This window comes from Taudactylus pleione, unplaced genomic scaffold, assembly GCF_031769625.1.
Source record: "Taudactylus pleione unplaced genomic scaffold, aTauple2 ptg001137l, whole genome shotgun sequence".
In the NCBI taxonomy this organism is placed as follows: domain Eukaryota; kingdom Metazoa; phylum Chordata; class Amphibia; order Anura; family Myobatrachidae; genus Taudactylus; species Taudactylus pleione.
Window position 1 is genome coordinate 2,130,750 of NW_028285538.1, and position 22,926 is coordinate 2,153,675.

The 22,926-nt window shown below is 46.9% G+C and overlaps 1 protein-coding gene across 6 annotated transcripts in view; it reads right to left on the minus strand.

The window, feature by feature from the left end:
* The window catches only part of GPD2 (glycerol-3-phosphate dehydrogenase 2), a 292,752-nt gene that overhangs the window by 259,466 nt on the left and 10,360 nt on the right, over positions 1-22,926 (minus strand). The window contains exon 2 of one of the 6 annotated variants that reach the window (XR_015874935.1): positions 5,080-5,219. The exons of 3 other annotated variants lie outside the window; for them this stretch is intronic. The gene's annotated coding sequence lies outside the window, so the exon portion shown is untranslated. Of the gene's footprint in view, positions 1-5,050; positions 5,220-22,926 lie in introns of those variants that run through there. 2 more of the 6 variants (XR_015874934.1, XM_088462042.1) reach the window with 2 other exon arrangements.

The following is a 22,926-nucleotide window of genomic DNA, read 5'->3' on the forward strand; positions in this document are numbered from 1 at the left end:
GGTATTCCAGCGTCGGTATATAAACTGGCATCGGGATTTAGGAGCCTATGTTTAGTCCCGGGTCAGGCTTCTGACGCCGGGATTTCAGCAGCCGGCATCCCGTCTGTTGGCAACTTAATTACATCCCGTTAGGGACAGGTCAAGCAGATCCCAAGATGCCTTACAGCATGAAGCCCCCAACAGCCAGATTTTAGTAATCAGTTTCAATACACCAAATTACCCCAATTTTGCGGATAGGTCTGTGCACAAAAATGGGCAATCTCGGCACACTCGGTCTTGGGCCCTTGAATCGACCCCGAATGGTGAGAATTAATTAAGCATGAGGTTCTGTCAAACTTGGGGCCTGATTCAGAGATGGACGCTAGAGCACAGCGGCTGTACTAAAATACGCAAAAAGCCGCAAGAGACTTTCCATTCACACCTCCTCTTAAGTAAAAAAAGACGCCCACTGCCAGCTTCTCTGATCCGCTGCTGCATCCAAAGACGCAGCATTGGAGCAACCGCGTGAACATCGGATATCTAAGTAACCCTCAGGTTACACAGGTTGAATAGAATGATATCTCTTCTTGGCTTAAATCACTATTATGGATTTTTAATAAAGCAGCCGGTATTTGTAAAACATGTAGAGAGTCACAATGACAGCAGAAACTCCACAAAAAAAACCCCGCAAGGGCTGGGGATGTGAGCACCTTCACTGAATATATATTTTCTGTATATTAATGGCTCAATCTCAGGATGCCGGTGAGGAAACACCAGGACTGCCTTTGTTACATGTAGTACTTTTGTGTTTTTGAAGCTCTAGATAGGGCGCCGTGTAGTTTAGAGAACACAGAATGTTCTAAGACTGTGGCTGGAATGTAAAAAACACGACAGCTGGTTTCTGTCAGAGAACAGCAGAGCTCAATATAAAGGAGAAAATAATTGCAAACCCACGTGTTCTCTTTGCTTGTAGCCATGTAACGCCAGTGCTAACTGACACGTGTACTCACCTAGCAATTTCTGCTTCCTCCAGGATGTCATGAGACAAAGAGACGGCTAGCTCCATACAAGTATTGTTTTTGTGTTTGTGGTCTGTGGCAACGAGACTGCTCTGTGTACTCTGAGCGAAGTGCGGTTACAGGGAGCTCCCGTGTTCTACCTTGAGAATACAGTCACTGAGATAATGAGCATTGTGTGTCTCATATACTGACTAACAGTCTGCGTTAGACCCTGTGCCTATCACACGTAATGTCCTTTGGTCTCAGAAAATCCATACTGGGCACAGAAAACAATACTGTACAGAAATCTCTCTGACTCACTGTGATCCATGTTTTGTGATACACTATTTGGGCATATGCAAAACCACAGAGTATCAGAATAAGTGATGAATGGGAGATTCTTTCCCTATTGAGGTCTTTATCCCAGAGATTCTCATACAGGTCCAGAGGGACAGAAAGTGCAGGACTTACGTGTAACATTGACTGGACATTAGTGAGTCAATCATTGGTCACAGAATCCACCAAATTCTGCCAAACCTAAATTTAAGCCCAAAGATCAGCTTTGAACTGTAAGGAGTTTCCCATCTCCTGATGACCTACATTTACTGATATGTACCTGCCTTTCTGCAACGTTTACTAAGCACATTGCTGATTGTTCCTTATGGTGCGTACACACGGTCAGATGAGCTGTCAGATTTTAACGATAATGATCCTATCGTTAAAATCTGACAGCTTCTGGCCCCTGCAAACGACGGTCGATGCGCGGCCACGTATGGCCATTATTGACCATCGTCCGTAGTTCGTGCAAGCAGGCATACCTGGTCGATATCGACCAGGTTAGCCTGTTTACTATATTGACATTATAGTCATAGGTGCCAAACATGCATGTGTTCAATGACAATCATCCAACACATGCAGGTATGACATTGTATATGCCCATTAACACCCTTCTGTGGTTTTACTCTTGTACGTATTTATACTAGAGATGTGCGCAGACCCTCATGTTTCGATTTTGGTTCTAACAAAACCACATTTCCCTACTCTCCCGGAATCTGCGGGAAGCTCCCAATTGTTCGGGTAGCCCTCGTACCACCGGAAGAGTAGGTACTTTTCCCACATCCCGCTCACATCCAAGTAAAATGGGCAGAATGGGAAGATACTTACTGTGAATCCGCGGTGCGTCGGGAGGGGGTGGTGCTTAATGACGCAATTCTATTATAATCGCGCCATTTGCCCCTGCCCCCTATTCACAAGTGTGTGATTTGCAGCATTTCGTCATAAGAGGACGAGGCATAATGGCATGAATTGTCCAGCCCCGCCCCCATTTCTTCCCATCTGCATGGAGGAGCCCGGAGAGGAAATTCCAAATGTAGTTAAGTAAGGACATAACCACGCGCAAGTGTTTTGGATTGTTTTCTGTGTTCTTTAAAAATGGATAGTAACTTGGAGCTGTTTTTGTTCCTATAGTCAATGTTGACAGCCTCACATTACCTGAAGTCATGAGGTAGGGACTTAAATGCAATCCAAAACAAGATCCAGTGTTTAGATCAGAGTTTCAAATTTGGTGAGAAGACTCTAGGTCGGTACTGAGGAGCTCATTCAGACCCTCTCGCTAGATGCGTTCGCTCGCACCCAGCGTATGCAAATCCAGCGCACGCCCAGCAAGGCAGGCGAACGCATGGCAAGGCATTAGCACGCTCACTATGTCTTGGCGTGCCATCACTTTGTATATGCAGACGCCCCCCAGCCATTCATAAGAAGCCCACTTACGCACGTCATCTCGAGGAAGTGACAGAAAACATTGATACACCGAGCACCATCGGATGCGATCGCAGCGCTTGAGGTTGACTATACTCTGCTGCTAGCACTGCAGACTGAAATACAACCAAGTGACGTGTACTATGACGCTACTCTGTTAATTATGCAGACCCATATGACACCGTTTTGAGGGCCAGGCACGCCTGCGTTCACACCACTACTCCCCCCGTTCACAAGCACCTTCCCCTGTTACCACCCAGAAACGGCGCTGTCACTCAAAATAGCGTCCAGTCTGTGTACTACGAGTGCACGATTCCCGGACGCAGTGACTAGTTCGCGCATGCGTATTTTGATGCATGCGTATGTGCAGACAGGCAACAATCACCCATAGCGTGCGTCCGCAGCTTAGCGAACACGTCTGAAACAGCCCGTCAGTTCAACCCGGAACCACAAAGTTCAGGTGTGTTCAGTTTTCAGCAAAACCAAACCGCTCATTTCTATTTTATACACTCAAAATTTATATAATTTTATGTCATCATGGGGTTTGACACAGCCCTGTTGTTCCCGTGCTGGATGGAACTGTATCAAGAGAACAGCTATAGTAGTAATCTAAAGCTGGGTACACACCATACGATATGTTCCCAACGCAGATCAGAACAATATATCGTTCAAATCGTTTAGTGTGTACGCCGACCAGCCATTCATTGAACTATCCCACTAGATGTGCTGCACGTCCAATGGGACGATTCAATGAACGATGCGGTGTAGTTAGATTCAGCACGCAACGATACATCGTGCCATCGTATGGCAGATCGTGCAACGCGTACGTCATGCAATGTATTGTTACATCGCTAGGTCGCACCATCTTAAGGTGGGCACGGTCATACTGTTTGCCCGGTTCATTTAAAAGATTACCCGGTGGAACTGCATCCAACGCAGTGGGAACAACAGTGTCTCGTACCCCATGATGATAAAAATGATATACAAATTGAGTGTATAAATACAAGGATAAAAGCCTCAGAGACTTTTAATTCAAATATGATTAGAACACCATCTGCGTGAAGTGTGAGTTTAGTTTTTTCTTCTAACTAAATTGCTCCAGTAGGGTAGAGACTGAAATAAAAAAATATTCTCTGTACGGCGCTAATTTGTCCTACATAAAAATAAAGAACAATACTACAACAACCACCCAGAGCCCAAGCATATGGGACCTACACCACTCTGGACACTATGGTCAAAACAGCCAATTTGCTGACCATGGAACTGATGTAAGCGCAATTTGCATTCATTAAAACAAACAGCTGTTGCTTCCATATGCCAAGTGGCAGCTACTGTATCTTAAGATGCACGCCAGGCACACGTCTCATAAACTTATGTCCCCATTTGCAGACGTTTTTAATAATTTCTTTTATTTGCAACAAACATATTCAATATTAGGTATTGATAAACCTACTAACACAACTCAACCCTGTGCTGAGCCTAAAACTTAGGGGGGAAATAAGAAGACTATGAATATTCAGAAAAAAAGTATTCATTTGCTTATTCCTCCTGACACTGCAAATAAAATCTACTCAACGTACAGTAGTTTATATGCAATTGCAAGATAATAAGCTAAAACTAAATGTGTATTATATTATTATTAGGGATGTGCAGGCTCGGATAGGTTCGAGTTTGCACGTGGAGTTCGGATTTTTCCCTCCAAAAAAACGGAACTCAGAACGAGGCAAAACGTCATCTTACATGGACGAACATCATCATTCCTGGACAAAAGACCAGGAATGATGATGTTCGTCCATGTAAGATGACGTTTTGCCTCGTTCTGAGTTCCGTTTTTTTTGAGGGAAAAATCCGAACTCCACGTGCAAACTCGAACCTATCCGAGCCTGCACATCCCTAATTATTATTGTTATTAAGTTTAAGAATAATAATCACAAGAAATTCTCTGTGGTTCCTCCTTCAGCATAAAAGAAATAGCAGGATTTTATACACAGATTTTATTGTGAAAGTACTTCGGAAATTTTGTTTTGCCACCTATTCAGGGTCAATCTGTAGATGCGGCTCCCACCCCTTTATGTACCTGGGCATGATGTGGCTGGAGTAAAACTGTAGGCAAGGTTTCACTTTTTTAAATGTTATTATATTAAGCTAAGGTGCGTTCTCCATTCACCCAGTGCAGTACAGAAACTGTGCTGGGGAAGGGCTTAGTTTCTCACCATCCCCATTGAACCAAAAGGCCTCTTAGGGCGGAGAATAGGGGAACTTAAAGCCCCCCCTTTGCTGAAGCTTGACATCTACAATTAATGGAGACAAAATACCTTTTAGAGGCAAAGGTCTTCAGGCTCACCTCTGCTTTAAGGCTCGGGTTTGCCCCTTTCTCTCCAAGGTTAGCCAAAGTTTTTCTTGGGGAGTCTTCAGCTTCTCCTATATGGAAGAAGAACCGATAACCTGGGAAATGGGCAGCCTATAAGGGTCAACCCAAATCCTCTACAAAAAAAAAAAGAGGACAAAGTGACAAACACCACAAAAAAATTAACGTGTGTAGTGTAGGTGCAAAAAAAATGTGTGATAAATAGTGCCAGGAATGTAAAAAAAAATTTCCTTTTCCCAGCTAGAGGGATAGGGTAAAGGAGAATGGCGCTACCTGAAAAAACAAAAGTAATTAGTGTAAAGCGCCGTACTCCGTTTAATGGTGGGGACCTTGGGATTCAGGTAGCGGCCCATCGCCATTATGCAATTTACAACAGGCTTATAGCACCAGCAAGTCAGACCCTTCCACAGGACGCCATTTGCAACTTTTCACTGACAATTTTAGCACCCCTACTATATTATTTGGCAACATCTGCAACCCCATCCCAGGCCCGGTCCCCTGATCGTACACATTAGTGTTCATTCTAGCACCCTGCACCTGTCACAACCCTTGTAGTTCCACTTTCCTGCCAGGGGTGTCGCTATCTGCTCTGGTGCTTCTAGCACACTCAGCTGATACAACAAACTGCTGATATACATACCTGAGTGTGCTAGAAGCACCAGAGCAGAAAGCAACACCCCAGACAGAAACTGCACAGGTTGTGACATGTGCATGGTGCTAAAATGAACACTACACAGTCCCACTTCTATTGTGCGCACTAAAGAGAAATGCCACTTGTAGCAAATAAAATCTGCAAACCCCTTTGATATAATCATTCTGATCAACACCCAGAAGGCCTGATGCACAAGGTCGTAAATGCTCCCCACAATGCCTATGTGAAAACTCCTCATTAAAGCTCAATTATGCCTCTTCAGTCACAAGTTTTACTGTAACACCTGTACTTGCATTCGTTCAGTTCTGGGACAGTCATACGTCAGGCCCAAAATGTGTAGCAATAAGATGCCAACCAACAAGTCATACCTTTTGAAAAGCAGACAACCTACTGCACAAATGAGGGCATCCCGGAGTTTAATGAGGGAGTTCTCAGCATTAGAACCTCTCATCTCTGGATTTAATGCTTACTGTAGTATAGGGTGCATTAAGTGGACATATGGTTTAAAAGATGAGACTGCCCACTTTCAATAGTGTAGTGTATTGAGAACATTTATGGTAGCACCGTTTGAAAGAAAAGATTCCCCTCTTTCAAACAGATATGCCCCTGAGTGTGTAGATGCCAGGATGGGGGATATGGGGCACTTTTAGTGCCCTCATCCCACTCACTGGGACTACTAGTGCTTCTGCAGCTTCATTTTTAATCAATAAGGGGCCACATTATTTGAAAAGAGGAACTCCCCTTTTTTAAGTGAGTGTGCCCTCGAGGTTACTGAGGTCAGAACCGGGAAGACCCTGCCCCATAACTGGACTTCATAATGATTTCTGTAGTGCAGGTGGTAATTGTATGGCACTCAATGAATACAACAAAGGATACACATAATTTGAAAGAGAGGACTCCCTTCTTGAAAATGAGAGTAAGGGAGGGCAGTGGACTGTATACCCTAAATTTAAACACAATAAGAGGTGTTACCATGCTGAGACTTGTAGAGCCATGCAGAAAAAAATGAAAAAAGAGAATGCAGGTGCTCACATTAAGCACTAAGATTACTGATTAGCAAAACATTTATAATAATCTCTAATAATTAACATGGAGGTTCTTAGTACCTTTGGCCAAAAATGTCTGCCCACCTGTCAGTCGCAGGGCACCAAAGAGTTAAGCTTTCAGCCTCCCAGGATGCACTAGGTCCCCCTCCTATACCCCGCCCCCGGGCCAAGGCACCTCAGTTAGTTACCAAGCCATAGGCCGGAGGAGGAGAAGGAAGAGAGAGAACAAAGATCTGGACACATACAAGAATCACATTCTCACCAGAGGGAGACGGAAAACCGGTGACCAGAGCAAAGCCCATCTGCAGCACAGGTGCGACAGGGCGGGAGTCTTGTGGAACCCTATGGACTTCGTAGAAATAGAGATAACAAGGGTAAGTTCTTACCATATCTCATATTTTCTACTTCAGGGTCCATAGGGTATCCACAGGATACCTTGGGGATGTCCCAAAGCAGTATCCTTTAAGGGTGGGGACGCTCCTGTGCAGAAAGGAGAATCCGCCGCCCGAAGGAAGCATCCTGAGAGGCGAAGGTGTCAAACCTGTAATACCTCACGAAGGTATGGACAGAAGACCACGTAGCAGCCTTGCAGATCTGAACTGCCGAGGCACCACGTCGAGCTGCCCACGGAGGACCCACAGACCTAGTGGAATGAGCCTTCAGAGAAGGAGGGACCGGTAGGCCTTCATGAAGATAAGCTTCAGAAATAGCCATACGGATCCAGGCTGCCAAAGTTTGCTTTGAAGCAGGCCAACCCTTTTTACGGAAGCCATAGAGGACAAACAAAGCGTCCGACTTCCTAAACGAAGAAGTGCGGTCAACATAAGTCCTTAAGGCCCGCACAACATCCAAAGAGGCCTCACCCACGGAAAGACCCGGTGAGTTAAAGGCCGGAACAACTATTTCCTCGTTAACATGAAACTGGGAAACAACTTTGGGAAGAAACTCGGGCCGAGTGCGGAGCACTGCCCTGTTCCCGTGAAAAACCAAGAAAGGGGGTCTACAAGAAAGAGCCCCTAACTCAGAAACACGTCTGGCCGAAGCAATGGCCAGAAGGAAAACAGTTTTAGCTGTTAGCCATTTAATATCCACTGAGCCCAGTGGTTCAAACGGCGGTCCTTGGAGAGCCCTCAGGACCATAGCCAAATCCCAAGGCACCACAGGTGGAACAAAGGGCGGCTGAATACGGAGAACACCTTGCATAAAGGTGCGCACATCCGGGATTGTAGCAATCCTACGGTGAAACCAGACAGATAGGGCCGAAACCTGTACCTTCAAAGAAGCAAGGCGAAGCCCATGATCTAGTCCCGCTTGCAGGAAGGCGAGAATCCGAGACACGAAACTCCCGCGGTGCATAACCTCTCGGTCGACACCATTGGAAGAACGTATGCCACACGCGATGGTATATCCTCGCGGAAGACGGTTTCCGAGCTCGTAACATGGTACGCACCACAGAGCTGGAAAACCCCCGGGACCTCAGCATGGCCGTCTCAACAGCCACGCCGTCAAAGACAGCAGAGTCAGGTCCGGGTGAAGGCAAGGACCCTGAGACAGAAGGTCCGGTCGTAGCGGCAACCGCAGAGGACTGTCCACGGACAGACCCTGAAGGTCTGAGAACCAGTGCCGTCTGGGCCACGCGGGAGCTATTAACAGGAGCGTCCCTCCTTCCTGTTTGAATTTCCGGATTACCCGTGGAAGAAGGGAGACCGGAGGGAACAGGTATGCGAACCGGAACGTCCACCGGACGGACAGAGCATCCACCAGAGACACCCCTTCGTCTCTTGTGCGAGACCCGTACACCGGCAACTTGTTGTTGTGCCGGGACGCCATGAGGTCGATTTCTGGAAGACCCCACCTGTCCACCAGTAGTTGAAAAACGTCCGGGTGCAGGGACCATTCCCCCGGATGAACGTCCTGGCGACTTAGAAAGTCCGCCTCCCAATTTAGCACTCCCGGGATGAAGACCGCTGATATGGCCGGAAGATTGCGCTCCGCCCAAACCAGGATCCGAGAGACCTCTACGAGAGCCGCACGACTGCGAGTTCCTCCTTGCCTGTTTATGTAGGCCATGGTGGTAGCGTTGTCCGACTGGACCTGCACCGGGTGACCCTGGAGAAACCGCTGTGCCTGCTGGAGAGCATTGAAGACCGCACGGAGTTCCAAGATATTTATTGGAAGCTCCGCTTCTGTCGGCGTCCACCTGCCCTGGAACAAGTGTGGACCCGAAACTGCTCCCCAGCCCCGAAGACTGGCGTCCGTTGTCAACAGGACCCAATTTGGAACCCAGAACGGACGTCCCTTGTTGAGGTGGGTCGTCTTTAAGGGACAGGTGAACCTCCGGGGTGAGCACAATCGTCTGGGACTTCAGAGACTGAGGCAGCCCGTTCCATTTGGACAGGATCAGGTGCTGCAGAGGTCTGGAGTGAAACTGGGTGTATTCCACCATGTCGAATACCGACACCATGGAGCCCAGTAACCTCATCGCCGAGTGTAAGGACACCCGGCGGCTGTGCAGACAACTGCGCACCCTTGACTGTAAAGCAGAGATCTTGTCCTCCGTCACGAAGATCCTTTGCTGTCCCGAGTCCAATAAGGCTCCAAGATGCAGAATCCTCCGAGACGGGATTAGAGTGGACTTCTGCCAGTTGATTAGCCAGCCGTGCCGTTGCAGCAGCGCAATGGTCAGGTCCAAGTGGTGTAACAGGAGCTCTGGAGATCCTGCCACCAGTAACAGGTCGTCCAAGTACGGCAACATGCGGACTCCCTGCAGCCGCAGAGAAGCCGCCATGACCGCCATCACCTTGGTGAAAACACGTGGTGCTGTCGCTAGGCCAAAAGGTAACGCCCAAAACTGGAAGTGGTCGCTGCGGATTGCAAACCGGAGGAACTGTTGATGGCGCAAAAGAATAGGGACATGCAGGTAAGCGTCCTGTATGTCCAATGACACCATGTAGTCCCCAGGTTCCAGCGCCAGAATGATGGACCGTAGGGTCTCCATCCGAAACTTCGGGACCCGCAAAGACTTGTTGAGTGCTTTGAGGTTGAGAATCGGACGATATGACCCATTGGGTTTCTGTACCAAAAATAGATTTGAATAGAAACCCTGGCCCCTCTGGGAGAATGGAACAGGCACTATAACTCCAGCCTGGAGCATAGTGTGCAATACCTTCCGCAGCTCCGTAGCCTTGTTCCGGTCTGATGGTAGACCCGTGGTGAAGAATCGAGCCGGGGGTCTGTGCCGGAAGGAGAGGGCGTATCCGTGGGAAACCACCTCCAGAACCCAAGTGTCTGTCGTAGTGGTCGACCAACACTGGGCGAACTGTAGCAGGCGGCCTCCCACCCTGGGATCCCCCAAAGGGAGGCCCGGACCGTCAGGCCGCAGGCTTGTCATCTGGCTTGGGGGCCGGACGTCTGGTACTCCATGCCTGCTTCCGGGGCTTGACCGATTTCTTAGGGCCAGCCTGTTGAGGAAACGACTGTGGTTTGGGCCTGCCCTGGGCCCTAGATGACCGAAAGGACAATGGTCCAGAACCAGAAGGAGCAGCGGCCGACGGGAGACAAGCAGATTTGGCTGCCGCCAGCGTGGCCACAATCTTATCCAGATCCGGACCGAAGAGAACTTCTCCGGTAAACGGCAACGCTTCCAGACCTTTCTTGGAATCTGCGTCCGCCTTCCAGGATCGCAGCCGCAAGGTGCGACGAGCAGCTACCGCTGCTGAAGAAATTCTAGACACCAGAGTACTAATGTCTAGAGCCGCCTCGTTGATGTAGGTGGCCGAATCACGGAGATTGCCAATCAACTCCGCCTGTTCGGCCGGACAGTCGGATTCAAAAGAAGCCTCTAATGAATCCGCCCAGCGCTCCATCGCTCTGGCAACCCAGCAAATGGCCATAGCCGGCCGTGCTGCCCCCCCTGGAAGGGAATAAGCGGACTTCAGGCAAATTTCTACCTTGCGGTCCGTAGCATCCTTAAGGGAGGACATGGATGGCATCGGCAATGTGGCACTACGGACAAGACGGGTCACGTGAGAATCCACCTGTGGAGGGGATTCCCACTTAGCAAAATAATTATCCGCGAATGGATAAGCCACCGCCAGGCGTCTCTGCGGCTGGTATCTTTTGCCAGGTTGTTTCCACGCCTCCTCTAAATGGTCCACCAACTGACCCGAAAGAGGAAAGACTGTGGCATCGCCCTTCACATCTTTGAAAAAGGCATACTTAGATTTAGCCGCTGGGGGAACTTCGTCCTCAATCACCAAGGCTGTGCGGACCGCCCGAATAAGTCCAGGAATATATACTTTGGACTTAGCATCAGCGTCCTTAGTATGGAGAGGTTCCTGATCGTAAGGATCCAGAATCTCCCCATCATCAGACGTCCCTTCGTCATCCTCATAAGGAGCGGACAGAGACGCCACCGGCCTTTTATGAGGCCGCATCACAGACTCCCTTTGCAACACATCCGACAAGTGCTGTACAGAACTCGTCAGGGAGTTAGCCCACGCTGGCTCCTGAGAACCCGGGAGCGGGGAAATAGGGAGACTGTGGGGTACCACCAATTGTCGTGGGAACCCCTGCATGGGTGACGACACCACAGACTGCTGGGACAAACCCATCGGAGTAAACGCGGGCTGCGGAGCTAACTGGCCCACTAAAGCTGTTAACGCCTGAGTGAAACAAGCCCAGGGCGGCTCCTGTACCGGTGCTGTAACCGTAATAGGCCGCGCCATGGACAAACACTGCCGGCAAAGGCCCTCCGCGCTACCCTCCCCCTCCGCTAACGATACTTTGCACGTGGTACACTGTAGCCGGAGGGGAAAATCACTTTCAGACATGATGGCACCACGTATGTGACCTCTCTCACCAATTAAGTATTAAATAGGCGAGAGGCCACCCTGCAGCACCGCACTGCAAGGGCTTTAGCAGAAAGAACAGGGACAGTAATAAAGCTGACAGTTTTGAGAAGATAAAGTTACAGGCAGCAGCGCTAGCACAGTCACATACAATGCAGAGAAATAACAATTCCTGCACTAACAGCGCTGATCACTCAACTACACAGACACAGGGCCTGGTAGGACACAGCGCTGCATACACAGACCTGAGCCACAGCGGAGGAGAGGTATGCGGGGGGACCCAGACCACGATGCTTCCTTCCAGGCTTCCAGCAGTGTTCACCATGCGTTGCAGAGAAGATGGCCGCCGAGGAGCAGAGAGAAGCTGGCCTGGGGGAGGAGCGCTGACACAGGACCAGTCAGCACAGTGCAGAGAGGGCTGTGTGCAGCGGGGGAGGCGCCGGCTGTGAGACAGGGAAGGCGCGCTCCCCTGGCATGCATTTAACCCCTGGGGCGCCGCAGCGCTACCGCTCTGCTGCGGTCCGCTGTCCCAGGGGGTAGTGGAAGCGCAGGTTGGTCGCCTGGCTCCACGCTGCAGCCAGTCCCCAGGGAGCCCCCTGCCTGGGGACTTAGGACCATGTGATCAGCGGGGACCCACCGCGGGACCCCGCTGCTTACCTCTGTCCCCCTTGAATCCGGCCATGGTCCGGAGCATCTGGGGTCACCGCTAGCTGTGACCCCAGACGCCCACCAGCATCCTCGGATCAGTACCGGCGTTCTGGTACCGGCGGGGTGTAGGGAAGACAGCATGGACGTCAGGACTGACTGTCCATGCTGTACATCCAGATGTGCAGCCACAGCTGCATGAAGAAAAATCTTCAGGGGCTCTTCTAGCCCCCACTCCAACAGGTGCACCCGACTCCGGCCGGGCACCAAACTAAACTGAGGTGCCTTGGCCCGGGGGCGGGGACCTAGTGCATCCTGGGAGGCTGAAAGCTTAACTCTTTGGTGCCCTGCGACTGACGTCACACCTATACCCCAAGGTATCCTGTGGATACCCTATGGACCCTGAAATAGAAATACATTTATCCAGGACTTACATATAATAGTGCCGCTCCCACCTGCCCCTAGATGATTTTAATTAGTATTAGCAGTGCAGTCTATACATTAGAATAGGCACTAATATACTTAAGTCTTAGATAAATCTATATAATTTGTCAGTACTAGGGATATTAGGGACCCACCTGATGAGGTTCATCTTGACAGGGTAAGTGGGCATCCATTTTTGGCCAAATATGTACTAGGAACATATTTAAACTCCATGTTAATTGTTAGAGATTATTAATAGTACCTCCCCTTACCTGTCAGCAACCTAGCACCATGCTGTGTGCTGGGCTGCAGTGCGAGACCAAGGAGCAGCAGCAGTGTCCTCTGTCCCCCTCCCTGGATTTGCCCCGGGCTGAGGGGTTCACAACGCCCCCCACCAAAATGCGCAGTGCTGCAGATAGGATTTTTTTTCTAAAGGGGGCATGGCCACTAACCCTTTATATTAATGGGGTCCTGGCCGGCTCTCTACGGCCATGCATCTGTGCCCGGGTACACATCGGTTAGCAATAATTTGAACAAGCAGGCATAAGTGACCAAACTACAGAAAGTTGCAGGAGTGTGCCCCAGTTTTTGGGAGGACACGCACAGCGATTTCACAACAAGATTAGTATTTACTTGGTATCAGGCCACCAAATCTCTGGCTCTTTAAGAGTCTGTAAAACTAGAAACTGTCTGTTGTAGATGCCAAAGGAATGTACCTCGCATAATGAAACATCCACTACATGAAAAAAACACATTAATAAAAAAAAAAAATCCCAGAAACCCATTTAATCATAAAGGGAACTGCTTAGTACAGCCTTTCTTTTCATGCCGACCCAAGCTGGAGAAAAATACAAGCTATCAATATTTCATGTAAAAAGACATTTCCATCTCCATTCAAACTGTAGAAGCTGTTTTGTGGGAAGTTTCCAGGAACAGAAAGAAAAACATGGTTTCAGTTCTAGCTTGAGGTTACACAGAGAACATTTGAGGAGAAGTAAATGAAAAGTGAACCAGACGTAGCAAAGCTGTCTAGTGTCGGTGAAAGCCCATGGATAACAAAAACAGCCATTGTTGGCATTACACGTAACACATTGTTGAAATGAAGATGAAACAAAAACTCTAGGTGACATTAGTACATTTGGTATCATCTCAAAATCTAGTTGCAACTGAATCTTTTGCTATATTGTACAGTGATATACATTGTGATCATTTCAAAGACCCCCACCACCCCTCCTTTAGATGACTTTAATTGAATGGCCCTGCTGCCACTTTTACATTGTTTTATCCTACTTTATGTTTCAGCCATGTATTTATATAGGGCCTTATTCATCGTTGTACGCAATTGCTGCGCAGCTGCGATTATCGCATTTGTGTAAGTGTGACACTATGCTAATGCAACAGCAGCCGGGACTTGTACTCAGACGCCCACAGGAGCCACTGCAGTTGTCCGGATCTGCGTACACAACTGCAGCATGTGACGCAGAACATGCCAACATCAACTTCCGGAGTTTATGGTTACTTTGAATGGCTGCCGTTACAGACGGCGGAGCCATGTTTCCTGCGTACAGGATCACAGTCAGCGGCTGGTATAAACCCCGAAAAGTCACAACATGCCCGTGTCATTCTCCCCACTCCCCGTTACCTCCCACAAAACAGCTCATGCCTGTCATTACTTGCTAATAAATCCTCTGGGCTAGTGTATCAATTAAATCGCCGTGCATGTGCATTGCGGCTGTGACGCATGAGGTATAATAATTTGTTGAAATCCACCTGTGAAGATTTTTCATTGATTTTAACTAATACAGCTGACTGCAGACTGCATTTCCAAACAAGAGCTTCATCATGAAGATCCAAGTTTTCAAAGCAAATTTGAGAAATGGTTATTGAAAAGAACTAATCAGGACATATGAAGCCTTAATAATCCATGGAGCACTGTCAAGCATGGGAGAAACTACCACAGGTGCAAGGGGTGCAGCTGCTATGGGGCCCAGAGCTTAGGAGGGCCATCTTCCTGGTCAAAGTTACATTTGTTATATACATTTTCCACCATTGGGTTCTACATAGGGGCCCTACACACTTGAGCAATGGGGCCTTCAAATATCCAGTTACGCCCCAAGTCTATCATAACATATGGAAATAATATGGTAATATCCACAGTTCCTGCCAGTGATTGGAATGGCCTTGTAGTTCTGCGTTCATTCATTAACCTACAATTAAATCATCCCAGTGGTAAGAGCTTAGGATAGTTGAATTTAAAATTTTTTTACAATGGCATGTATTTTGCCTTTACTAGACCTAATGCAGTTCTGATTCAGCTTTAGACACTAGCCGGTCAGTACCAGATGTGTCCTCACTCATCTTTGCTGCAGTCGTGGCAAACAGCCCCTTGTGGCACAAGTGGTCGCATGAGTCTCTGCTAGAGCCGGGCGTCTTTTTTGTGTCTTTTTGTGATGAAAATGCACCAGGAGACGGTGCTGATTAATTTGGGATGTGGCACTTGTATATCTGTGTGCAACTTAGTCTCTTAATCAGCAGTGCTACGATGGAGCGGCCACAGCTTTTTGCCCACACCAAGTGCCGTTTACATTCTCAATTGCATCAGCACAGTCTCCTGGTGCTTCCTAGTTGCATCGCATTGTGACTTAGACTCATTTTCGGCACAAAAAGACACCCAACATTAGCAGAGTTGCACTAGACCTGGCGGCTCACGCACGTCAGGCATATCGCATGGCGTATTAAGGTTAGATGAGCAAGGACACATCTGTATAGACAAGATCCCCATCATGTGCTAAATTATTATACATATGTTACATTATACTGCATTTCCAGGACTATGGTGTATTCACTACAGGGCATTGCGGTTATCAGTCTGGTACATTATCATGCATGATCAGTTTTTACTATACACATTTATAAAGGAGCCAAGTCCATGTGACTGGCCACACCCCCTCAGGTGGCTAACCACACCCCTTAAGCATGGGCCCCTACCACTGCATTCCCCAGGTGGGCTCTTTATGCACCAGTCTAGGACTAGATACAATTGGTTCAAGGTGGTTGGGTACGAGATCCCGGCGGTCAGAATCTCGATGCCGGCATCCCGACGGGTATAGAATAACGAAACCTGTCGGTCAGTATTCTAACCCTTCCCCCTCTGCCTACCCCTCCCTCCCCGATGCCTAAATCTAACCTCCCCCCTAGTGCCTAAACCTAACCTCCCCCTCCCCACACCCTAAACCTAACTCTCCCCCCTTAGTGCCTAACCCTCCCACTAATCCTTAACCCTCCCCCTAACACCCCTACTTACCTTTGGGATGCTGGCGGTCGGGATGCCGACGATGGGATTCTGATAAGCATCGGAATTCAGACGTCGGCATTCTGAGCGTAGGAATCACCGTGGTCGGTATTATAACTGTATACCGTTCAAGGTGCTGGTAACGGAGCATGGCAGTGGCAGAGACACCTCTCCTATATCTGGAACACCATGACGGTGCACAGTTGACACTTCCAATCAGAAAGGTGATCAAGCAGCACCAGTAGGCATGGGCTGTAATGAGAATCAGGACCCTGAATGCTATATGGTAGGACGAAGGAGGACCCCTGGCTGCTTGCTGTAGGGGTAGGGAAAACACATTGGCTGGTGTACTGTAGGGAGGAGGAAGAATCCTGGCTGTTACATAGTAGCAAGAGGGAGGACCCAAGTTGGACTGTTTAAATTAGGTTAGTTAGAACAGAATCACCCTTCTAATAGACACTAATGGAGCATGTGAATACTCGCAGTCTGCAGTTTGCCTGGCTGCACTGAACAACTTTTATTCCATCTGTATTACATCAGTACATCTATGCAAGATCTCCATACTACAGCAACAATCACAGTATTGCCTTATAGATCTCTCGCAACACAGTCCCGGAGGTAATTGGGGCAGATTTAGTCTGCATAAAAAGGGGTGTAGTCATGTCACATTGGGGCATGACTACACCCACCCGAAGCACGGCCAGCATTTGTAAAAGGCTAGAGTCACTGTAGCAACAAAACAGAATGATAGTGATTTGCATGTAAACATATTATTGAGGGATGTTTTATTGAGGGATTTTCCTTTTTAAATCTACCAAAGCAAATTTTATATAATTGTTTTCCAGAAAAAATTGCCCTTTTGTTTTGCTTCTTTTGGTAACATTGAAATAAACAGCTTCTAATTTTATGGCCAACTGCTAGGGAAAAAAAACAGACAAAAAGCCCCACAGACACACTTAATTATTCCCATGATTTCTTTTACCTACTGTGCCAAGGACACTGGGGTAGTGTTTGAGAGGTATACTTGTGTCGAAGCTGGATAATTGGCTGAGACAAGATCAGTTTAAAATTGAAGCGTGCACGACGCCATCTTGCGAATGGCAGCTAGACTTTATTTTAGAAACAAGAATCTACAAGACGCCATTTTGCAACAAGCGCCATTTTAAGCTACAACTCACAAGCTAAGTACAGATGGCAATGTTTTTGTTAATCTACCAAGGGTAACTGGAAGAAAAGCTTCCTGAGTAAAAGTAAATAGAATAGACAATGAGTGTTTTTACATACAAATTGGGAATCCCTGTATGCAGACAAGTATAGTTGTGGCAATTATAATCCAGGCATTGATTTACACAATTGGATTTGTCTGAATCCTAAACAGGTTTTAGCCCCACACCCAGACAGGATGGCCCCAGCTTCACAGCTTGGGGTAACACATTTGCATTCACACAAGAGTCTGGGAGAACAAAAGAGCTTTTCCTTTGAACACAGGAAAGGTGGGGGCTGCTGAGACAGGGGGCATGCTCAGCAATCCACACTGCTAGGTGTTCACTTAGTAAGTGTTAAGTGCACCATTTCTCATACACACATTAATACGCACGCAGATGCCCCAAGTTAACTAGCGTCTTTATATCAAACCCCGCATACTCACCCATTACATATCCACATACAAGGTTTAATAAGCTTTAAAGTATAAGATTTAAGTTGGTTCAGTTAGTTTAAATGCTGTGAAATAAAGATATTTGATAACTAAGGTTTTATACATGCTAAGAGAGCAGTGTTTGGTTTCGTACTGATGCGTACTCTTTCAACAGAATTCCGGTACTATCGGTGTGGAGATCGCATCATGCATTCTCAACTTATGGACCGCAGAGACTGCAAGCAACAAAATGTATATTTTATGAACAACTGTTAGGATGACTGTTAGGGGGCGGGAGGGCAGAGACCCCCAGTTGTTGGAGGCTGGGTTGAGTCTATTTGAACCAGCCTGTTAAACGCTCTGTAACAGATGGTTCCCCCATGGGAACCAATGGCATGAGCAAGAAACTTCTCTATTGTCCTGTCTATTCTGGGGGGTATAAACATGTGTGCTCAAACACTGGGTCTTTAGTCTTCTTGCTGAATGCTGATTGACAGAGGTTTTCTTTCTGAATGCCGGGATCTAGTCCAGAGCGCATGCGTATGTATACTGTACTTGGGGTCTGTATAATTCCTTTGCGTCTAATTGTGTATGGATCAATAGCGTGTAACTGACTGTACTTTTTACTTGAATAATACTTTGTGCTTCGGAACCACACGTTCCAAGTCTGGAGTCTTTTATTTACTGTATGACTGCGTACGCAAATTGGCGTCATCCTTAGAGGTTTATAGATAGGATTTTAGAAGGTACAGGCAGGGGTATATAGAGGTTCTGATTAAATATCGTCACTTGTCTCAGGTTTCGGGTCTTTAGGGCCTCTAGCCTAAAGCTGGATGCACATTTAACGATGTGTACCCAGCAAACCTATCGTACGATGGGACCTGGCGGTGTTCCCGGCATCGGTAAGTGTATACACACTTGCCAAAGTCGGTGGAGACGATGTATGCAGGTCCTCGCTGCATGCAGGTCCGCTGGGCGATGTGGGTTAAAAATCAGGTGCGCAATATAGTCTGTGTGAGAATTTGGTTGTACTACTTAGCAGCCACACAAAGTGGGATCTGCAACCCACTATAAATATAGAAAAAAGCAACAAAGTGTAGCGCTAGTAGACAATAATAAATGTAATTGACAGAATTAAACATACGTGCACATAAAATTGTACATAAAAAGAAATTAACCTGATCAATGTCTACTGTGATTAACCGGCGGGGGTCCCGTCATCGGCAAGTGTATACACACTTGCCAAAGTCGGTAGAGACGATGTATTCAGGTCCTCGCTGCATGCAGGTCCGATGGGCGATGTCACTGATGATACCCGGGAATTTTTGATTTTAAGCCCTTTTATATAAAGGATTTAGTGTATACTGTGTCATCTGTTTTTTGCATGAATGTTGGGCTACTGCACAATATATGTTTTATACCTTTCTCTTGTGCACCAACTTTAAAAAAATATTTTCCAATATTTTTAATCACGATTAGAGCTATTTAATAGTTTCTACATAGGGCACAGCATCGGATCATGTGTGTGAACATCGGTCATCTGAGTAACCCCTAGGTAATGCCATGTACACAATAGACAATATGTCATCCGATCTGCCGGATCGGAGCGACATATCGGGTACATCGTCTTATGTGTCCCTGCTATGTCACTGACGATTCGCGCACCCGCACGTTGTCAGCGACACCATCCGTCGGACCTGCATGCCGAACCGCCCAGATATTTGTGCAGTGTATGCGGGTAATTGATCTGAAAATATCTATCGGTCGGACATGCCGCATCGTCCATCATGTCCATCCTATCTGATATTTTCTAAGTGAGAGTCGGCTGCATCGATTAGTGTATGCAGTGCCGCTGCTGACTGAGGAAGAACAGGGAGATATCGGGACCAGTATTTATATATTTATTACCAGTTATTTATATAGCGCACACATATTATGCAGCGCTTTACAGAGAATATTGTCCATTCACATCAGTCCCTGACCCAGTGGAGCTTACACTCTATATTCCCTACCACCTGCTCACATACATACACACTAGGGTTATTTTTTTTTGTTGGGAGCCAATTAACCTACCAGTATAATTTTTGGAGTGTGGGAGGAAACCGGAGTACCTGGAGGAAACCCACGCAAGCACAGGGAGAAATACAAACTCCACAAAGGTAGGGCCTTGGTGGGAATCGAACCCACAACCTCAGTGCCGTGAGGCAGTAATGCTAACCTCACAGTGCTTTCTCACAGTGTATGGTCACGATATTAGGTTATCAGATAAAATGCCTGTCGGTCTGACAGGCATTTTATCTGTACATGTATGCCCAGCATAAGTAACAATCATTGTGTGGCAAACTGCTAGAGACCAATCATACTGTATATAGGGCCGTATTCAATTAGAAGCGAAAAGTCCGTTGCCGTTTTCCGTTACAGTACTGGTTTTACAGCAGCTGTACTGGCAAAAACCTCCTGCACCAACTTGTGCTGGTTTACAGAGAAGTACCACACCGCGCACACGCCCAGCCCTCCTTCTCTGCCATAGGCATCTCTGTTATGTATGAATTCCGTAATAGATACAGTCTAACGTTAATATGTCTTGTTATTAAAACTATACAAATAGTGAACAACCCAATGACACTTTATATTAGAGATGTGCGGGTTCGGATTTACTCGGTTCTTATCGCCATTTTACCGCAAGTTCGGATTTATTTTATGGGCTATCCAAAACACATGTGATAGCCGATAGCCAATAAAATGCAGTTTTGAGATCAGAGTAAAACCGTGTAAATCCAAACCCGCTCATCTCTACTTTATATATGCATACAAGTATTAATATTTGCATACACATAGGACCACTGTACATAGAGAATCGGTATGTTATAGTGCCGGAGCTAAGCCCGGCGGATGAAATACCGACGCCAGCAGATGGAGATCCCGACAGGGTAAGTATAAACCCTATTCCCTACCCCTCTCCCCCCCACCCTAACCCTCCCTTAGTGGTGCCTAAGCCTAACCTCCCCCCCCTAGTGCCTAAGCCTAATCTCCCCCCTAGTGCCTAAGCCTAACCTCCCCCAGGGGTGCCTATCATTAGTCCCATGCCGGGCTTTCACTGTAGGGAAGCCGGCGGTTGGCATTTTGACCTTCCTGTTCCTGACTACATCCCGTGCATACGTTTGTGCTGTCACATTGGGCCTGACTTCAGAAAACTTGCTTGGAGGACCGCTATCTGTAGCAGTCACTTCAGTGATTATCCAAGATTGTAATGTAACTGCTTTAAAATATATATTACATTGGGTTCATTGAAATAGCAACTATACAAATACTTGTGTCATGCACATTCACTGCATGTAATTATTTGTTAAATATTGTATTATACCATACACATTATACAGATGTGTACACATGCATCTATCCTCTGTGTGCTACAAGTCACGTTACACATAAGGCACGAGCGCCGTGCGTCACGGTAGCACAGAGCATCCCCTTGAAATGCGTATTATTATTCACCAAACAATGCAAATAGGATGCACAAGTTGCTTCTGCTAATTAAAATGATATGCGGCATGCCTATGTTCTGCATTGCGAATGCGGCTGTATCTACATGCAAACCGCTACGATACAGTGTCAGCTGTTTTATACTGTAACGTAGCATTCCGCATGCAAATATAGTTGCAATCGCACACAGAATATAGGCATGCAGCAGATCATATTAATCAGTAGAAGCTGCTTGTGCATCCTATTCTCATCACTTTGCAAAGAAGATGCATTTCAAGGAAAAAAAACGTTGCACAAAAACACGCTCAGCGCTACAGAGTCGCGCCTCCTTGTTTAACAAGCAAGGAGGCTAGATGTATGTGGACACATCCATATACATGCATATATGTGTCTCATCACAGACTGGGAGTAGAGAATCATTTTTGACTAGCAAGTATAATCATGAAACTGATTTCAGGCACTTTTAAGATCGATAAGAGTTGCTCAATTATTTAAGGCTGTTGAATTTCCTGCCATTACTGCAAGAAAAGACTGTGATAGTGATATGGGAAATGAGGACACAGCCCATGGGTGTTGTAAGATATGCCTTCACTGATGGCGCGCCATTATGCAAGTATGTTGTGTGCTTTTCTCTTGGTTAATGTTGGAGGATCTGCAATATTTACCATCTTTCCCCCTGAATTTCATAATTACAACCACTGGATTGCTGATGTGCAATGCAGGTCGCATATAAACCTCTGCAGTTTAAATTATTTTTCTAAACATTTGTTTAAGCTCCTGTAAAATCACAAAGTTTTAGCTTACTCCAGACAGCCGCTGTATAGAAATTCAGAGGGACGGAGCAGGGGGTAACTAACTATTTTCACCCAAGTCCTCCAACACATTACTGTAGAACAGGGGGGTCAAACTCAGGCCATCCAGCTGCAGTGGAACTACACATCCCAGCATGCCCTGCTACAGTTTTAGCATGCCCTTTTAGCAAAACTGTAGCAGTGCATGCTGGGATGTGTAGTTCCACTGCAGCTGGATGGCCAAAGTTTTACACCACTGCTGTAGAAGGTTTATAACAGATGAAGTTATCCGGAAGAATATAGTTACAATCATAATATTATGTACTACCGTAAATAATTACAAACCTCTATTAAAGCTGGTTAGCAACTAGTGTTAAGAAAGCACCAGTGACAACACACATCAAGTGTTATTGTGTGTGACATGCAGCGTGTAAACAAAGCTTACACTTGATAAACCTCCCGAAATCAGAGGTCTCGATGGCGAAACAGTGGGCATGGTGCGGCAAAATGTGGGTGTTTACTTTAAATCTAATTTTTTATGCCGAAGGCTGTTGAGTCACCTGCCTCTACAGTGTGCATAACTGCAAAACCTCCCAGAAACTCCTTGTATAGGCACAATCGTCCTCCTTGCGGGACAGTGCTGACTTTGAAGGACTGTCCTGTGAGCAGGATGATTGTCCCGATTCAAGGGGTGGTTGGAATGTATTCTGAAAGCCGGGCGGGTCGATGGACGTCAGGCAGAAATGGAAGTGGTTATGATGTCATTGGAACCAATATGATGTTAATAAGTGCTATTAAAAGCATGTGTTTGTACTGGCAGTGAATCATCCTAGGATGGCACCCCCAGGATAGGTGATGTAATGACGTCACAAGACAAGTGCCGGGAGGAGGAAGACAGGTGCCAGGCACATTTAAAGGACACAAGTTATCCCTTTCTATGTAGCAGGTTACTCACCAGTATAGGTGAACCATCGCTGTGGCATCAAAGCATGTAGCCCAGCCGGA